This window comes from Sceloporus undulatus, chromosome 2 (assembly GCF_019175285.1).
Source record: "Sceloporus undulatus isolate JIND9_A2432 ecotype Alabama chromosome 2, SceUnd_v1.1, whole genome shotgun sequence".
In the NCBI taxonomy this organism is placed as follows: Eukaryota; Metazoa; Chordata; class Lepidosauria; order Squamata; family Phrynosomatidae; genus Sceloporus; species Sceloporus undulatus.
The window spans coordinates 305,821,627-305,841,118 of NC_056523.1; the positions used below are offsets into that span (position 1 = coordinate 305,821,627).

Here is a 19,492-nt window from a genome sequence, read left to right on the forward strand (position 1 = left end):
ATTGGTCCAAGAACAAATCAAGCATAAACTCCCCCTAGAAGCCTATATGACTAAACTGAGGTTGACACATTTTGGACCTATCACCTAGCATGACTCAATAGAAAAGGTAGTAATTTTCCTCCAAATGTTGGTTGTAATGATAAAGGAATATTTCTACGCATCTGGCTAGACTGCCCCAAAATAAACACATTTTGGCAATTGGTACTTTAACAAATTTCATGGATTGCCAGCCAAGAAGTAAAGTTATGTCCGGAAATGGTTTTGTTATCCATATATGGACACAAATTCAAATTTGAAACAAAATCCTCTGATTTCTTCATCACAGCAGCCCCTGTAGAAATTGCCAGATGCTGGAAAACAGGGGTTCTTCCATTGTTCCAAACGAATGGAAACGACGCCTGATAGCGCTTTTCTGCCCGCTTTCATGTGAAAGTGATTTGCGCAATTCACTCACACTTCCCAAGCGGCTGAATAACATTTGTGTAATAACTTTCACTCGTGCTTCCTTGCTGGGTCAAGTGCATGTTGTGTGTGGAAGTCCCTCTGACAGGGACAACCAACTGTCCCACAAAACAACAAATCCCAGAATGCTACAGCAGAGAGCCATTGCAGTTAAGGCAGTGTCAAATGGGATTATTTCTTCAATTTGGACGAAGACTTTAAAAGCAATGGATCCATGCTATGGCATTATGGGATCCATAGTCACTGGTGACAGGGAAGGCTGTGTCCCACAAAACTACAAATCCCAGAATTCCATGGCATGGAGCCATGGCAGTTAAAGCAGTGTCAAACTGGATTATTTCTTCAATGTGGATGAAGACCTTAATAACCATGGTTCCATGCTATGGCATTATGGGACTTGTAGTACGTGTTCCACAAAACTACAACTCCCAGAATTCCATAGCACCGAGCCATGGCAGTTATAGGGGGTGTCAAACTAGGTTATTTCATCAGCAACAGCAGCAGCAAGAGCCACCCTTTCTTGTGAGGCCTTCCCTGCCTGGGCTCGAGTAACAAGCGCCTTCTTCCCGTTGCTAAGTAACCGTCTCCTCTTTCTCACCCGAGGACCAGCAGAGCCTGGCCGCTCTCACCCCGCCATCACCAGCGGGGCTCCGATTGGCTGATGGGGCATTACGTCACCGGCCGGGCCCTCAGCGTGGCGCCCATTGGTCCGGCGTGCCTCTGGCCACGCGGCGTCACTTTCTCACACCATCCCCCCGGCTCCTCTGCTGCTTCTCGCGCCGCTCATTGGCCCGAGAGAGGGAGAGGGGGCGGGGCTGGGAGAGCCGGCTCCTGATTGGACACGACGCACAGAAGCTGCCGCCGGCTTCTAAAGCAGCGGCGGCGGCGCTGGTTTAAAGGCGCTTCTCTGAAGCGGAGTAGGCTTTCGCTCAGACGGAGAAGGATCGCGGACCCACGGCGCAAAAGGAGGAGCCCTTGACGCACGCAGGTGTGTGGGGAGGAGAAGGGGAAGAAGAATGGGGCTCGGGGGCGGAGGGGGTCCCTCGGCTCCAGGGCCAGGCTCTGGGCTGCGTTCGCGCTGCAGAGATAACCCACTTTGATACCGCTTTAACCTGCCATTGCCCAACCCTAGGGAATTCTGGGAACTGCAGTTTTTCCTGAGACATTTAGCCTTCCCTGTCGGAGAGGTCTGGTGCCTCCAGGAACTACAAATCCCAGGATTCCATAGCAGTTAGGAAACAATACACTTTGATGCCGCATTGGCTCAGTGTTGTGGGATTGTGGCAACTGTAGTTTTGTGAGGCACTTAGCATTCTTTGACAGAGAGGTCTGGTGCTGCCACAACTACAAATCCCAGGATTCCATGGCACTTAAAGGTTTCATCCACACTGCAGAAATAGCCCACTTTGATGCTGCTTTAACCTGCCATGGCTGGGTGCTATGGATTCCTAGGCATTGTGGTTTTGTGGGACACTCAGCATCCCCTGGTCAGGAGAGCTCTGGCGCATTAGCAAACTACACATCCCAGGGTCCCACGGCTAAAGCGGTGTCAGAATGGATTATTTCTGCAGTGCGGATGCATCCGAAGAGACCCATTTGCTGTGTTCCCTTCAAGAGTTTATCACACAGGAGGAATTGCTCTTGATTTCGAATGAAAAGAAAGTGGGGCCAGAACGCATTCATGTGAATTCTCTGGTTCAGCGAGTTTACGTGAATTCGAATTGCGTTCAGACTGACTCCCCATTGCCTGAAATTGCGTGTGGTAGTCTGTCACGCAATAATCTTAAACCCCATGATTGCGTTCAGAGTCCCAATTCCCCTTGTCTGATAACGTCCCACTTGGCAGCCTGTCCGCTGCAAATAGGAGGAATCCTTCTAAGCTTCTTTTTTCCTAAGAGCAGCAACAGCAGGCGAGACTCGCACCCAGAACTTAGGGCACATTTGTTTCTCTGAGGGGGAAAAGATAGCACATGGGATGCTAGGCAATGGGCTGCTTGAGGATACGTTGAAAAGGTTTATTGCTCTTAATTTCAGCACGAAAGGAATGCAGACTCAGTCCAGTTTGTTGCTAATAAAGGACAGCTTTAATCATTTCTCTTGCTCAGAGGTCTATAAGTATAGTCCAAGCCAACAAGGCACTTTGATGAAGATATGTTCATCAGAAAAATATAGTTGAATACGTAATAAATACAATATATGTAATATAGCTGTAAATAAACCACGAGCAATGAATTTATATTAAGTGTTAATAGCTTTTATTTGGTAATGCCCCCCCCCCTTTTTATTGAAGGTCCTACATTTTATGGTGCCTTGCCCTCCATTGTGGTTATGACAGTCTGGGGCTTATGGGGTTCTGCAGTGAATTTGGGGGTGAGCGAGTTGTAATCAATGACAAGTACAACAACACCCCAAATCCACCAAACAGGGATGCCTTTATTCAGCCACCTAAACGCTCAAAATACATGATGCAAGCTTTCAAAGCGTTAAACATCATTGTTGTTGTGCGTCTTCAATGCAACCAGTTACACTTTCTCAGTGGTACCACAAGTGTGGTATCCATCCAATATTCAATACTGGGCAATCCTTGCTACATCAATCTGTCTATCAGTCACTTATTTATATCCTGCCTTTTCCCCAAGAAAGGGACTCGAGGCATGTTACAGAATAAACTAAATGCAAGTAAAACCAAATACAGTCGGCCCTCCTCATACGCAGATTTGCCATGCACGGATTTGAGCATACATGCATGGCAAATCCGGGGAAATTGTTCCCAATGGTTGCGCGCGTGCATGCGCACCGCCATTGGGGGACAAAAGTCCCTCTCCTCCCCTCCTCTTTCCCTCTCTCCCTCCCTCCTACCTATCTACCTACTCTCCCTCCGTCCCCCTTCCCCTCCCTGCTTACCTGCTCCGTCGCCATGCCGCCGCCTCTGCCGCCGCCACCGTGGTTCAAAGGCCAGGTGCTGCTTGTGGAGGCCAAGAGGCCTCCAGGCTGCACTCGGCTCTTTTGCGGCGGCGGCGGCGAGGAGGACAAAGCTAGGCCCCGTCCTCCCCGCCGCCACTGTGGAAGAAGGGCCGGGGACAGCCTGGAGGCCTCTGGGCCTCCAAGCTGCCCCTGGCCCTTAAACCGTGGAGGCGGCGAGGATGCTGGAGGCGGTGGCGGGCGATGGAGCAGGTAAGCGGGGAGGGGGGAGGGAGGGTAGGTAGATAGGTAGGTGGGAGGGAGGGAGGGAGGGAGGGAAAGAGGAAGGGAGGATAGGGACTTTTGTGCCCAATGGCGGCGCGCGTGCACGTGCACCACCATTGGGAACAAATGAGACTTGAGCATACGCGAATTTTGGCATACGCGGGGGGGGGGGGGTCCGGAAAGGATCCCCGCGTATACCAAGGGCCCACTGTATAGATAAAATCATACAAAAAGTTAATATTAAAATAATATTAAACTGTGTAATCAGTTAAAACCATATAAAAAAGTAAATTCAAAAGCATAAATTGAAAACATACAGTAGAAAAACAGGAAATCCATTATGATGATGTTGTTGTGTGCAAGATGTTTCTGACTTATAGCAACCCTAAGGCGAATCTTTTGCTTGCATCATGTATTTGGTGCATTTTGTTTGGTCAGTAAAGGTATCCCTGTTTGGGATATTATTATATAATCATATAGTTAGAAGAGCCCTCAAGGGCTATCCAGTTCAACCCTCTGCATGAAAAGGAGCCATTGCTGAGCACCTTTGGGTTTGACCAGTCTGCCAATTACAAATCCACCTAACAGTTGCATTGTCTGGCCCACATTTTGCTAGCTTGTTTGCAAGAATATTGTGGGGGATCTTGTTGAAGGCCTTACTGAAATCAAGATACGCTACCTCCACAGTGTTCCCTCTATCTACCAAGCTGGTAATTTTATCCAAAAGATAAGATTAGTCTGGCATGACTTGTTCATTTTTAAAATCTGTGTCACCTTCCAAGATGCCACAAGACTCCTCAAGGACTGAAAAATGGAGAAAATTCTGATTTCTGATAATAAGATCTAGATTGCAAATAATGTTGTTGTTGTATGCCTTCAAGTTATTTCTGATTTATGGGGCTTCCCAAACTTTGGTCCTCCAGATGTTTTGGATTTCATCTCCCAGAATTTATGACTTGGCCAAGCTGGCTGGGGCCTCTGGGAGTTGAAGTCCAAAACACCTGCAGAACCAAAGTTTGGGAATCGCTGCAGATGATTTCTTGGTAAGAGTGGTTCAGAGAGGGTTTGCCATTGCCATCCCCTGAGGCTGAGAGTATATGACTTGCCTGAGGCCCCCCAGTGGATTTCATGACTGAGCTGGGAATCAAACCCTGTTCTCTAGAGTCACAGTCCAACACTGAAACCAGTACACTTGCAGCATGTATTGTGTGCATGCTGGTTTTTCTGAATAAAGGTATCACTGTTTTGTGGATGTTGGATGTTATTATACCTTGCTTATACAGCCAACACGGCTACCCCTGGATATGTAATCTGTGAAATTTCATGATAAAAATCTGTCGCCTTCCAAGATGCCACAAGACTCCATGAGGGCTGGAAAGTGGGGGGAATTCTGGCTTATGATGACATCTATGTTGCAAATAATATTACAAAAGAAAATAAGTTTGAACCCAGATTTTTTTTTCCTGCTAGGGACAACTGTGTCTTGCTTGTGGTCTCCCTCTAAAAGCAATATGAATTCAGCCTAGCTGTGCTGATCATACCACTGACATCAGGCAGAGAGAATACTACATATACTCATGTATGTCTAGAAATTCAGGTCAAAAGATTGACTCAAAAAACCTAAGTTGACTTATCCATGGGTCAATGTAGGTACTGTACTTTAATTCTCATTAAAAATGCAATCATCCCCTGGTGAAAGGCGAGTGTCATCTGCCCTGGAATCACTGAACCCCCTCTATTTTCTCATCCATCCAGCCTTTAGTATGAGCACAAACAGTTATGCCTGCTGGAATTTTGTACAGTAAGTGTTTTCCTTTTTTGTTGACTGAGCTCCTTTCCCTCTCCCCATCAGTCTTCTGGAGAGCTTGTGTCTTTCAAATAAGTCCTTTTCCTTTCCATTCCTCCATTTGTAGAATTTGTGGAATAGGGAACTAGCCCTTAAAACACACCCACACACATCCATGAATAATCCTCAAAGCTGTTGTCAAAATGTTGTCACAGTAATTTAGAAATGTAGGTCTAATGTCAATCCCTAGAATGAACGACTTACAGCCATTGATCCTGGGAGCCTTTGCTGGATTCCACCCACAAAGCTAGAATTACTACTTTTGGGCCCTGTTTTCCTTGTTCCTTGAACTATGTGCCATTTGCAACTTTCTTCATTTCATCATTCAGTTAAAATTCATCTCAGGATTTGTAGCAAAGGATTGACTCTCGAATAACTATCACTTCTTAATTCCATGGCCAAACCAATGTAAACTACGGTAGTTTGTGAAATGAAGTAGAGGAAGATGGTGGATGGGTAGGATCCAGGGGGCAAGATGTAGCTTACTTTAAAGCTAGCCTTATTGTTTTAAGAGTTCCCTCTCCCCCTTAAATCTAGTTGGTTATTCTTATCTCCAGTCAGATAACTAAATGCTACAGCGGTCAAATTGCCAAACCTTTATGATAGTTTGTCCATTGTTGAAATCACCCTTGGGAACATAGCCTGACAATTCTGCAGGGAACTCCCTGATCTCTAGCAGAGATATAATTCAGTGTATCCCTATTGACTAAGCTGGGTGTTTCTCTAAAGCAAAGGTGGGCAGCTTTGGGTCTTCCAGATGTTTTGGACTACCACTCAGTCTACAAATCCCTTACAATTGGCCATGCTGAATTGAGTCAATGGGAGTTGTAAGACAAAAAGGACTATAGATTCACCAACCCTTCTCTAAATCTAAAAAAATGGGCATATATTTTTTTATTCTGTATGACGTTTAGGAAGCTGGATAAGTGACTTGGGCAAGGACTAGGCTTGGTAAGTAACATGGCTCCATAGAAAGTGGTACAAAGCAGCGTGTTTGGAAACTGAATGGTGAAAAAGCCATCATGTTTGTTAAGGTGGTACCTCTGCTTCTGGATCAACAGTGTTTCCCATTTTGAAATAGCCTGGGCACAAACTAGCAGGTATTAAACCATGAGATCACAGATGAGGTAGTCTAGATTAGATAGTTCAGAGAGCAATTAGAGCTCACAAGAAGAAATGCTCCTCCAAAGTGATTTTTTTAAAATCCTTACAAATAGGATTGTGCTAGAATTTAAAAAATTCAAAGGCATATCTGGTTGTGGAATATAAAAATATTTCTTGGTTTTGTAAGAGGTGTTACTTTGTCACTTGCAGTTGATATTTCATTGAAAGTTTACGAGGAGGAAACCTAAACTGCAATCCTCTGTATATACATCACAAGAAGATACCCACCCTGGAAATTGTTCGGCTTTACTTCCGAGTATGCCTACTTATAGTGTGTACTTTTAATTTACCTCATGATTGAGCTTAATGCTTACTCATAGCAAACTCTTGCCGAATTGTGCCATTTTTTGTAATGGATTTACTTAGTAACACCTCATTGTACAAGTATACCTCACTGGATCATTTTGAGTTTGTAGATACCAATGAAGTGGACAAGCTTCTTGGAAATGTAAGGAAGACAACATGTCCCCTTGATCCTTGCCCATCATGGCTGACCATTCAAGAAGGTGATGCAATAAAAACACTCTTAAAATCTATAATTAATGCATCCTTCAGGGAGAGAAAATTTCTGGAAAAATTAAAACAAGCAGTGGTCAAACCACTTTTGCAAAAAAAACTCCCTTGATCCCTTGAATACAGACTATTACAGACAGGTCGCCCTACTACCATTCTTGGTCACTGGTACTTCCAAGTCTGACCACATGGGCAAAGTGATCGAGAGAGCAGTTGCCTTCCAACTCCAAGCTGTCTTGGATGAAGCCGATTATCTGGACCCATTTCAACCCGGCTTCAGGTTGGGATATGGAGTTGAGACTGCCTTGGCCGCCTTAGTCGATGATCTCTGTCTGGGCATTGATGGGGAAGTGTGACCCTGTTGGTGCTTTTGGACATCTCAGCAGCCTTTGATACCATTGACCATGGTATCCTTCTGGAACACCCGAGGGATTTGGGAATTGGAGGCACTGCACTCCTGTAGCTCCGTTCCTACCTCTTGGGCAGATTCCAGATGGTGATGCTTGGGGACAGCTGCTCTTCTAAAAGAGAGCTGCCATCTGGCATCCCTCAGGGCGCCATCCTGTCCCCCATGCTGTTTAATATTTACATGAAGCTGCTGGGCGAGATCATCTGGAGACATGGGGCATGGTGTTATCAGTACGCTGATGACACCCAAATATGATTCTCTATGGCCTGTTACAGACAGCCAAAATAAAGCTGCTTCGAGTCACAGTGGAGATACGGTGTTTCAATGATGCATGCGTCCTAAGAGTCCAGAAGTCGCACCAAAGCCACGCACCAGCCCTAAGAACTGGAGCGTGGCTTTGGTGTGGTTTCTGGACTCTTAGGACACATGTATCATTGAAACACCATACCTCCACTGTGACTCGAAGCAGCTTTATTTTGGCTGTCTGTAACAGACCTATGTCTCTGACTGTTGCAGTGACTAAGGATGGCATCTCTCCTCTGAATGCCTGCCTCGGATTGGTAATGGGTTAGATGAGGGAAAACAGACTCAGGCTGAATCCAGAGAAAACGGAGGTACTAGTGACAAGAACCCCAGGTCCAGGGAAGGAAATTTGTCAGCCTGTCCTGGACGAGGGTCACACTTCCCCTAAAGGACAAAGTTCGCAGCTTGGGAGTACTCCTGGACTCATCCTTACAGTTGTCATCTCAAGTGGATGCGATGGCCAGGATTACTTGCTATCAACTTCCATTGATATGCCAGCTGCGACCCTACCTGGACCGAAGGGAACTTGAAGCAGTGGCACATGCACTGGTAACCTCTCGTCTTGATTTCTGTAATGCACTCTACATGGGGCTACCTTTGTGCCAAGTTCGGAAGCTTCAATTGGTCCAAAATATGGCAGCCAGCCTGGTCACTGGTACTTCCAGATCTGACCACTTAACGCCTGTATTAAAATCACTTCACTGGCTGTATCGGGCACAGTACAAGTACAAGGCTTTAAAGCCCTATATGGCTTGGGCCCAAGTTACTTGATGGAACGCCTCTCCCTACATAATACGCCTCACAGTCTCAGAACATCTGGGAAGAATCTATTGGAAACACAAATGACTAGATTGACTGTGACTTCCCAAAGAATTTTTACTGCTGGTGCCTCTAAATTGTGGAATGGTCTGCCGGAAGAGATTTGTCTTATTACCACTTTGGACGCTTTTAAGAAGGCAGTCAAGGCGGAGCTCTTCCGGCAGGCCTACCCATCCGACTGTAACCTCGCCTCGATCCACAGGGAAAGGTGGGGAAATATAATTAAAAATTATTACTATTATTATTATTAGTTAACAAAGTAGGCATGTTCCTGGATGTTACATCTTCAACAGAAAATTTGGTACCAGAGGCAGAAATAACATGGAAAGAACAAGGATAGGGTTCCTTCATTACAAAAAAAGAAGAGCAGTGCAACATGTTCCAGCAATCTTTTTATTCAAAATTAACAATAAGTATATGCAAAATGGAACAGACAGGTCAGCTAAGTCTTGTATAAGCTTTGAGATTTCAACGTTCTTCTTTTCCTGCTTGGGTTTGAAAAGATGATAAATTATTACAGCAGCTTCCTTACTTGAAGTTAATTGGGCACAGTGCCTCTTTAGAGAGAAAACCATGTTAGTGTGCTCTAAGAAGGAAAACCAAAGCCTTGTTGTAGCAGATTTACGCAACAGAAGCTTTAATGGGTCAGGGCCACCTTCATCAGACACATTTATTTATTCATTTTCATTGTATGCCATGTTTCTCCCAGAGCGGGACACATGACATTAATAATAATATGCTTTATTTTTATACCGCTTTTCTGAGGTGATCAAAGCAGTTCACAGAATCATTTAAAACTTACACATCATAAAAACCTCACAAAAACCAGTAAAAATCGAACAACATGCAATAAAGACAAGCAAGATGGCGGTCGGGAGGAGGGCTTGTCTTCTTAGCAGGCAGAGGCCTGTTGTTTCTTGCCTGCTTCTCTCCCCCTCAAGATGGTGGGGTTTTTTTGCGGAAGATGCCTTTGGCTTTCATACAATTATTATTTTTTGGTTTGAGCTGATGGAATTGGCAATTACCATAGAAAAGAGGTGACCTGCAAATGTGCAAGTGATTTGTGGACTGCCACTATGTGCTGGGGTGGAGTGCTTCCAACTTTAGGAGTAAGACAATGTAAGATTGAACTGAGTTTAATCCTACATTAAAGTTTGGAGTCAGGGCAGGGAGGCTTGGTAATTTTACTTGGAATATATGATGCTGAGCGATGAGAAAGAGCAACACCTTCTGGCTTTGTCTAGTGCCAAATTTCAAATTTCATCTACAAATGTTAACTCTTGATAACTCTTGGTGTAATGGTAAATACTGAAGCAAGAGAACAGCACTGTAGTTTTGTGAGACATTTAGCCTTCTCTGTCAAAGAGCTCTGGTGCCACAATAAACTACAATTCCTAGGATTCCCTAAAACTGAGCCAGTGCTCAGTGGTCTCAAATTGGATTATTTCTCCAGTGTACTTTGGACCTTAGTCTCAAAGGTGCTTAAAGATCTCTCTGCATAGTGATTGTATAGACTAACACGGCTATATCTTTGAATTTAAACATTTGTGAGGCATGCAAATTTACCCCAAACCACAATGCTGTAGCTTGAGTTCAGATTTGCATATGCTTCTTCAAATGTCCTATAGATACATGAGCTGGTTTAATGAAAATAAACCATTACTTACTATATATGTGTGTGTGTGTTTTACCCCTGATGGTTTTGTAAAGAGGGGAGGATGAAGTGTTCTTGGAACTAGGAAACACATCCTTTGGAGGCCATCTGACAAAGCTAGATGCAGAACCAAGTAGGAAGGTCTGTACATGGGTGAAAATTTAAAAATGTTAGCACCTGACAATCTCCTGTTGTCTACAGAAGCTTTTATACCAAGTAAAACTTGAAGTTAATTGGGCTGTTAAGGTGCCACAACCCTTTGTGATGGCTTTGCTGGAAAGAAAAGACAAAAATGCTTAGTAAGGCAGAAGGCTGTAGGAAAAGAGGAAGACCACATTCCAGATATGTAGGTTCAATCCATCCCTGAATTTGCAAAACCTGAGCAGGGCTGTTGATGATAGGATGACTTGGAGGTCTCTTATTCTTGGGGTTGTCAACTTGAAGGCAGTTAACAACAACAACTCCTAGCTACCTGACAAATTCTTAGGGTGCAGCTGTAGCACTGATTCCCATCAACAGAGAATAGCTGGTTGTCTGTTGGATCCTGGTTTATTTGATTCAAATGCAGATAAAATGAGTAACAATAACAAAGGTGGCAACTGGTAGTAACAGAGACACTTTGTGTAAATGTCAAATACTTGAATATGATAGTGTTGAGTTTTAGCAGTGAAGGTTGCCAAAAACAATAACAGAGGGCCAATTTATGTAATTAGAGCATTCCAGTAACAAGAAATCCTTTTATTAAGCAGATTGTTTTTCTTAAGCAGGTGTAAACAGACTGTGGGTTGAATCCAGCAAGTGCGCTTAAGCTGCCTCCTCTTCACTAGGAGACTTGTTCTGGGAAATCCCTGCTGATGGAAGAAGGGGGAAATGATTTTCCTATTCCCTCCTCTTCACAGTCTTTATGAAGCCTGACAATCTAATTGACAGGGTTAAAGCATGTTCTGGGACATGGAAGAGGAAGCAGAATTGGTGGAAGGAAATCTGTGAATATTGCCCCCTCCCCTCCATTGGGAATGCTCTGAGCAGAACTACTCAAGGGCTGCTCCTTGTGGCAAACTAAAAACCTAGATTCAGTGTATTACTTTTAAACCACATGCAACAGTTCTGTGCAGAACCCTTTAGTCCTTATGTTGTTGCAGAATCTCCAGGCATTTTCCATGCACAAATATTGTTTTACCCCAACCCCCAAAACTCACTAGGATCAAAAGATCAAAACAAATCTATTGCTTATTATTGATATTGGGGGGGGGGGTTTTACATATTTTCACCCAGGCAATGTAATATATTGGGACAAAAGTGTTCCATGCCATTTTTTAAGAAAATCACATTGCAAAAGTAATGTAATTGTGGTTGTCAATAGGTTATTGGTCCCATTCATCTAGGACACTAGGATTTTCACTAGAGTAAAAAAAAATACAGCAAGTGTACATTAAATAGACAACTCTAATCCTATTGCTCATGCTTAATCACTGGACTCCATGCAAAGGTCAGAAAAAGTCTCCCAATTTACTGAGTGTAATTTTTTTTTAAAAGAGTAGTGTTAAGAAATGGAGTCTACACTTTCCTGCTGGTAACTGTAGGCCAAAACACACTGCAGAAATAATTCAGTTCAAGGCCACTTTAACTGCCCTGGCTCAGAGCCAACTCTGGGAACTGTAGTTTGTTGTGGCACCAAAGCTCCTTGACAGAGAAGGCTAAATGTCTTATTAAACTACAGTTCCCAGAACTCCCTAACATTGAATAAGGGTAGTTAAGGTGGTCTCGATTATTTCTGAACCGTGTTTTGGACCTAGATGTCAGGGTATGTTTAAAGTACCAAAATGTTTTGTGCCACCTTAATGACTAACCAATTTTAGGCACAACTATTCATGGACCACAACTGCAGTCCATAAAAGATTGTTCCACTTGCTAGTTTTTAAGGGGAGAGCCAGTGTGGCATAGCGGTTTGAGTGGTGGACTATGACACTGGAGACCAGGGTTCGATTCCCCGCTTGGCCATAGAAACCCACTGGGTGAGTTTGGCTGTCACACTTTCTCAAACCCCAGAAATACCTGCTTTAGGGTTGCCGTAAGTTGGAAATGACTTGAAGGCACACAACAAACATCAATAATGTTTTAAAGGAGCCAGTAGATTCTTGTTTGTTTGTTATTTGGTTTGCTTTTGCAAGAGAATGTAGTTACCTCCCTGGAGATTATTATATATTTATTAAATTTGTCTATTCGCTTTTTCTTGGAACATCAGGTGCAACCATGTACTAGATAATTGACCAGCATGTTAAGTAGATTAAGCTGAACACTTACGTGATTTCATGGGAAAGGGTGGGTGGATTTAGGATTGCTCAAACATCCCTTTTGAAGTTTTGATCCTTTTGTAATGCAAGAACCCTAGTGTCCTGTACATGTAGAACTGGAGAACATTTTGCCCTGCAGATACCTTGGCACACAATGCCTACCAGCCACACACAGCATGAGCCCCTAATGACGGATGGGAGGGGGGATCCAAAATATGTAGAGGCGAGGAGGGAGCGAGGTTCAGTTTCTTTTCAAGGTGCCTTTTCAAACCCTTCCTATTTGCTATATGTATGCCTGAAATAGGTGTGCAATGTTGTTGGACTTTGGCTCCCACCAGCTTTCTGAGCTGCTCTAATCTAGACTACCTCACCTGTGATCTCACAGTTTAACACCTGCTGGTTTGTGCCCAGGCTGTTCCAAGGTGAGAAACACTGTTTGATCCAGAAGCAGAGGTACCACCTTAACACCCATGATGGCTTTTTCACCATTCAGTTTTCAAACATGCTGCTTTGCACCACTTTCCATGGAAGCGTGTTACTTACCAAGCCTAGTCCTTGCCCAAGCCACTTACCCAGCTTCCTAAAGTGCATACAGTGAGAAACTGGCAGCATGAGCTTTCGTAAATGTCAGATGCATTTGCCCCACCAAATGCATCTGAGGAAGCAGACTGAAGTCTACAAAAGCTCATGCTGCCAATTTATTTCTTTCAGTTAGTTTCAAAGATGTTGCAAGATCTCTCTACATACTGATTTGACAGACTAACACGGCTATATCTTTGAATTCTGCATACAGTGAGAATGCTGTATTATTCATTCATTCATTCTTACTTTCCTTTCCCCACGGATTGAGGCCGGGAACAACAATCAACAAATAACACCAATTCAGGCCGAATTGAAGACACTCTTGTTTAGGGAGGCATTCCAAATGACTGGTTGTTAATATTACTTACTTTGTTTTTATTGTATACTAATCAGTATTGTTTTAGAGCTATTTTAATCATGTAGTGTTGTTGTTTTAGATTGTACGCCACTTGGCAGGTTTTTATTCTTTTTACCCTTCTTTATTTTATTTGACCCTTACTGTGTAAAGCGCTCTGCAAACTTTACAGCGCTCTATAAATAAATGTTGATGATAATAATAATAATAAAAGAGAAATAAGATGTGCACTTGTTAAAACAATCCACATTTAAAATTCAGTTTAAAAATAATTTGAATTGCGTTCGGACTGACTGCCCATTGCCCAAAATTGTGTGTGTTAGTCTATCACGCAATAACATTAAACCCCACGATTGCGTTTGGATTGCCATTGGATTATACTTCCAATTCCCCTTGTCTGATAAGGTCCAATGTAAAAGAATGCAATTAAAAGTGAACGTTAACTCAAAGCATTAAAGAGAGAGAGAGAGAGAGAGTTGTTCTTACATAAACACCAGACTAAGGTACTGATTGGATTTATGCTGCATTCGCACTGCAGGAATAATCCAGCCCCTAAATAAGGGTTATAAATAATAATAGTAATAATGCCACTAGTATAAATATAAATGCATGCTTCTTAGTCCTGCTCAAAATAGAGGAGGTTTTTGGAATTCCTTCTGCACAGAAGGTTGAAATGTAGGGCAGGTCCTGGAAAAGGAGGACCCAAGTGTAGTCACTCTGAGGACATGGAAAAATGAAAGCTATAATAATAACAATAATAACAATCCACTTATATAAATGTCAGTGCATGCTTCTTAGTCCTGCTCCAAATGGAGGACGGTTTTGAATTCTTGGGCAGAAGGCTGGAATGTAGGATGTGTCCTGGAAAAGGAGGACTTCTGGTCACTCTGAGGATGGTGTGACAAAATAAAAGCTAAAATAATAGTAGTAGTAGTAATAACAACCCACATATAAATATAAACCCCTGCTGCTTAGTCCTGCTCAAAATAGAGGGTCTTTTGGATTTCCTCCTGGAATGGAGGCTGAAATGTAGGACGCGTCCTGGAAAAGGAGGACCGAGCCTGGTTTTCTTCTCTAGGCTTGCCTCAGAGTGCGCATGCGCTCTTTTCCCTCCCAGGGGAGGAGGGAGAAAGTGGGCGTGGCCGTGCGCGGGACGTTCTCAACCGGCAGAGCCTCGAACTAATGACTGGAAGGGATGAAAGAGAAGGAAAAGGGTGGGCGTGGCTGTGGCGGAGAGAGAGAGAGAGAGTGTGAGTTCGTACTGCGCATGCCCAGTGCTGTGTTTTCAAGGTGACAGCCTCAGTCCTGAGCCGGGAAGGCGTGGGGTGCGCGCGCATGCGCGGTGGCGTCACCCCCCCCATGCCTGTCCTAGTGTCCAGAGCCGGTGATGGGATTCCGCTGTGTGTGAGTGAAGGGGGGGAGGAGGAGGGGAAGGGGCAAAGGCCTAGGCCTCTTGGGAGCCAGCCTGGCTCTCTGAGGAGGAGGCAGTGGGGCTGGATTAGGAGTACTGGAGGGGGGGTTCCCCTGAGGAACGAGTAGTTAGTAACTGTGGTGTAGTTCAACAACACTGGGACCTGGGTCTCTGTTGGGGGGTGCTCCCAGGCTTGCCCACCCCTCCGATGGACACCAGAGTCTGCAGTTTGTGTGCTCCCCCCCCACCTAGGGACACCACAATATGTTGTGTGTGCTGTGTACACACAATAAGGATCCTTGGTATCTGCTGGGGTTTGGTTCCATGCTCCCCCTCCCATGGGCACCAACATCTGGTGTGTGTGAATGTGTGTTATGTGGCTCTCCCCCTCCCATGGGCACCAAATTCCAGTGTGTGTGGTGTGTACATACAATATGGGCCCTTGGTATTCACTGGGGTTTGGTTCCAGGCTCCCTCCCCCATGGGCAACAAAATCTGTAGTTTGTGTGGCTCCCCACCTACCTATGGACACCAGAATGTGTTGTGTGTGTGGTGTGTGTGGTGTGTATACACACAGTGGGTCCTTGGTATCTGTTGGGGGTTGGTTCCAGGCTCCCCCCCCCCTGGACACCAAAATCCATGGTTTGTGTGCCCCCCCCCCCCACACACACCAAAATCGGGTAGGCGGCTGCTCCTTCTGGCCATGCAGCAATAGGGAGCTTTCCAACTTCCCTTTGCATCTCCGCAGGGAGCCCTCTTTTGCAACCCAGTGTGTCTCCATCCAGTCAGGTCAGAGGCCTCTTTGTAGGCAGAGAACAATGGATTCCTCAAGAAGCCTCCATGTTTTTGCTTCAGGAACTGGAGCTGGTGAAGAAAGAAGCCCATGGAGCTTCGAAAGCTTGCAACAATATATTGTGCATTTTGGTTGCCAATAAAGATATCACTGATGGGTTTCTGGTCTCCAGAGCCATAGTCTAATGCTCAAACTGCTCTCCCATGCAACCCTCTCTGTTTGTTTGTATTTTAAATCTGTAAGGTGACAGTCCTCATTGTAATGGAGACTGAATCTCTGCCTTCAGTTGAGTCCAGTCAGGGGCCAGAGTGCTTGTCCCTTATTATAAAGGATGGTTGCCTATTTGAGGGTTGGGAAGCTTTTCCCTTTATAAAGGCTGAAGAAATGCCAAAGAGCCTACAGTTTTCCATATGGGTCTTTCGTAAACATAGGAATGTGTTCATCATGTAATTGACAGACATGGACAATATAGTTTTAGAGAGAAACGCATGGCAAAGTTAAATTAATGTTTTTATTTGGTATTTAGATAGAGTGTGAACATAGCTTCTTCCTGGATTGTCAGTCCTGTTGTTTGATTGTCCCTTGTTGCCGTTTTGAAAAGCTGGCGACACTAAAAGACACTTTCAGTGTTAATTTCCTTTGCTTAGCTAGCTGAGTTAGTTTAGCATGGACTTGTAGACTTTTTGTATGTCTTATGTGACTTTATATGGTTTTAGCAAGATGATTAGGAGTTTATCACACTGGGACTGATTTCAGCATTGAAGAGAGATTAAAACACATTTAAAGCATCCCGCAAATGAAGTGGAAATGGCAAGTAATTGCACAAATGATTATCACACGCAGTTGCGCAAATCAAGTGATATCACAAATGCATTGTCACAAAAATCCCAAAAGTAAAAAGATGTGCATTAAAGCTTCTTTGTGACCAGTTTAATGGCGAGTTTTGTGCAATGACAGTTAGGGCTGTTCAACAATGGAATGCACTCTCTCGGAGGGTGATAGAGTCTCCTTCCTTGGAGGTCTTTAAACAGAGGCTGGATGGCCATCTGTCAGGGATGCTTTGATTTGGATTTCCTGCATGGCAGGGGGTTGGACTGGATGGCCCTAGTGGTCTCTTCCAACTCTATGATTCTATGATTCTATGTTGTATGAAATCATTACATGTAATTACACAATTTTTCCGGGATATTCACGGATAAACTCCATAGAGTTGCAAGACACCCCAAGGGCGTCCATATGGGTCCATCCAGTCCAACTCTCCTGCCATGCAGAAATACACAGTTGAAGCACCCCCAACAGATGGCTATCCAGCCTCTGTTTCAAAATCTCCAAAGGAGACTCCACCACTCTCCGAGGAACAGAGATATTTGCTTCATAATGAAAATGTGCTATTTTGCCCAGATCCCACTGGTGCAACACTTTGTGTTGTCAGAATGTGTCGCATCTTCTGGCTCAGTGTTGCCTTACAGTGATTAGCAGCCACACTCTCAGGATTTGGGAAGTGCCAGGGACTAAACCTGGGGCAAAGTACACACTCTCATGTAGAGTAAGAACTCCAAGACTTGCAATAACCTACGCTGCATGTTCACAAAGAAGTTCCACTGAGTTCAACTGGGGCCTGTGTAAGCAGGCACACAGTGGAGATGTGATTTTGTTTTCCAACCTTTAACAGCGATCTGACAGCCCAGTTTTGAATGATAGGGGTTTCCTTGGCAGTTCAGTTTCAGTTTGTTGTGTACCTGTGCCCTTTTTGTCACTGCTGTTTTTGTACCATAGGTTTTCTTGGTTTTTTCTTAACTAACTTAGATTGCAGGCTATTTCCATGTTTTTGTGTTCTCCTTGGAGGCTTGCTAAGAACGTCAGGTTTGCTGCATTATTTGGATAAAAATATTTTTAGAGGGCAGGAATATGGCACTAGGTTTGCTATGCAGAGCATGAATTCAATTGATAGTTAACAGATTTGTAGCTTATGTTGGCTTTTAATGTTGTCTTTACTTTAAGGTGGCAATATCTGCTGTTAGTCTTGGAGGACACTGCCCAGAAGTCCTTGGTGTAGAACCGCTTTCCTCAACTTGGTGCTTGAACCTGCAACCCTGAGCACCCTCAATTTACACCACTTTGGGGAAGGCTGTTGTAGGGATTACAGTCACCTCTCTGTTTCACAGACTACGAATCCACGTCCCTTACTCATTCATGGGCGGCAAACAGACAGGGACAAAATGGGATGCTCACAGCAATTCAAGCCAATGAGGCTTGAATAACAGCAGTTTTCTGTTTTCGCAGGTGGGATGGGACAGATTCCCCACAAAAAGGAGGGTCTACAGTATTGAATTTCATTTGGGGGAGAGAAAGATAAGACTGAAATCAAGCAAACATATATTTGTTTGTTTGTCATACATCTGGAATGCCCTTCCAAAGAAGTCTAGGCTGGCCTCCTCCCTGCTTTCCTTTTGCCTGCAAGCAAATACATTTTTTATTCAAGCAGAGGCTTTTAATATATAATTGTTGTCAGGGAGGCTTTTTTATGGGGTATGTGCTCTTTTCAGGGTTTAACTTTTGTATGTTTTATATGACTATATGGTTTTAGCAAGATGATTATAATTGTTTTTAAATTTTCATTGTAAAATTTTAACATTATTTTATCTGTTAGGTCCCTTTCTGGAAGAAAGGCAATAAATAAATAAAACATACATTTGGTGTTAAGCAGAATAATTGTTTTTCTACATGAGCCATTTGGAAAGCAAAACTTACAAGCAGCAAGGACCCATCTCTCTGGCACCAAAGAGCTGCATCTTTGGCTGTTGCCAAAAATCTCCTTGTCCCTGAGTGTTCACAACTTTCAGGTGTAAAGCTTTGTGTCTGTCCTTGGCCAGCAAATCACTGAATGGATCTCCCAGAAAGAAGTAGGGAAAAGGAAGGCATTTCCTCTGGAAGTCACTCTGGTCTATGACCTGGAGGCAAGCAGTGTAAAAAGGAATGGGATCAGAGTTGAGTAGAACTCAGCAAAGCAGAAATCAGGTGAAATTAAGTACATTAGCATTCTTTTTTTCTCCCTGACCCAATGGAGAGGTGTTTAGAGAAATTTGGGAGGAGTATAATCTTCTGCAGGATAGCTTCTGTCATGCTTTTAAGAACCATTGCTACACACCCATCTGAGTATCCTTTCAGAGGTTGTTGTTCAGTGGAGTGTTGCAGCAAAGCTCTCCTAAGATACTATGGGTCACAGGTGAGCAACTGAACTGATGGGTGGCTAAGATTGTTTTTGCTTGTGGGTGTTTCCTGGGGTGTAGGACATTCCTAAATTAATAGTAAGTTACATTTGAGGTAATTACAGAATGCATTAAACACTGTGAACAGATCCTTAACGACAGGAGAGGTTTCGGCTGCCTTATCAGAAGGCGAAAGAAGTTTGATATTTTGTTTTGTTCTGTTATCAGACACTTTTATCGCTGGTGGAGCTGTTTGAGATAGTGTTCTGTGTCAGTACAGGTACATGCATTTTTACCATCCTTTACAAAATTACCATTCTAATAACAAAGGTTTTTGTTGCTGGGGGACATGATTCTGGTAAGCTGCTAGCTAGGGGGGAAACAGTTTAGTCAGATTGACAAATAGCTGTTTTTACAAATGCTGTGTTTTGTTACCATGTCATAATTTTGTTTTTGTGTTACCCTTAATTGACTGTAAAGGCTGTGATGATA

At 43.9% G+C, this 19,492-nt stretch overlaps 1 protein-coding gene across 1 annotated transcript in view; it reads left to right on the plus strand.

Moving 5' to 3' along the window:
* The first annotated feature begins 1,307 nt into the window (after window positions 1–1,307).
* Window positions 1,308–19,492, plus strand: part of HMGCS1 (3-hydroxy-3-methylglutaryl-CoA synthase 1) — a 38,527-nt gene continuing 20,342 nt past the window's right edge. The window contains exon 1 of the mRNA XM_042447308.1: window positions 1,308–1,450. The gene's annotated coding sequence lies outside the window, so the exon portion shown is untranslated. The remainder of the gene's footprint in view (window positions 1,451–19,492) is intronic.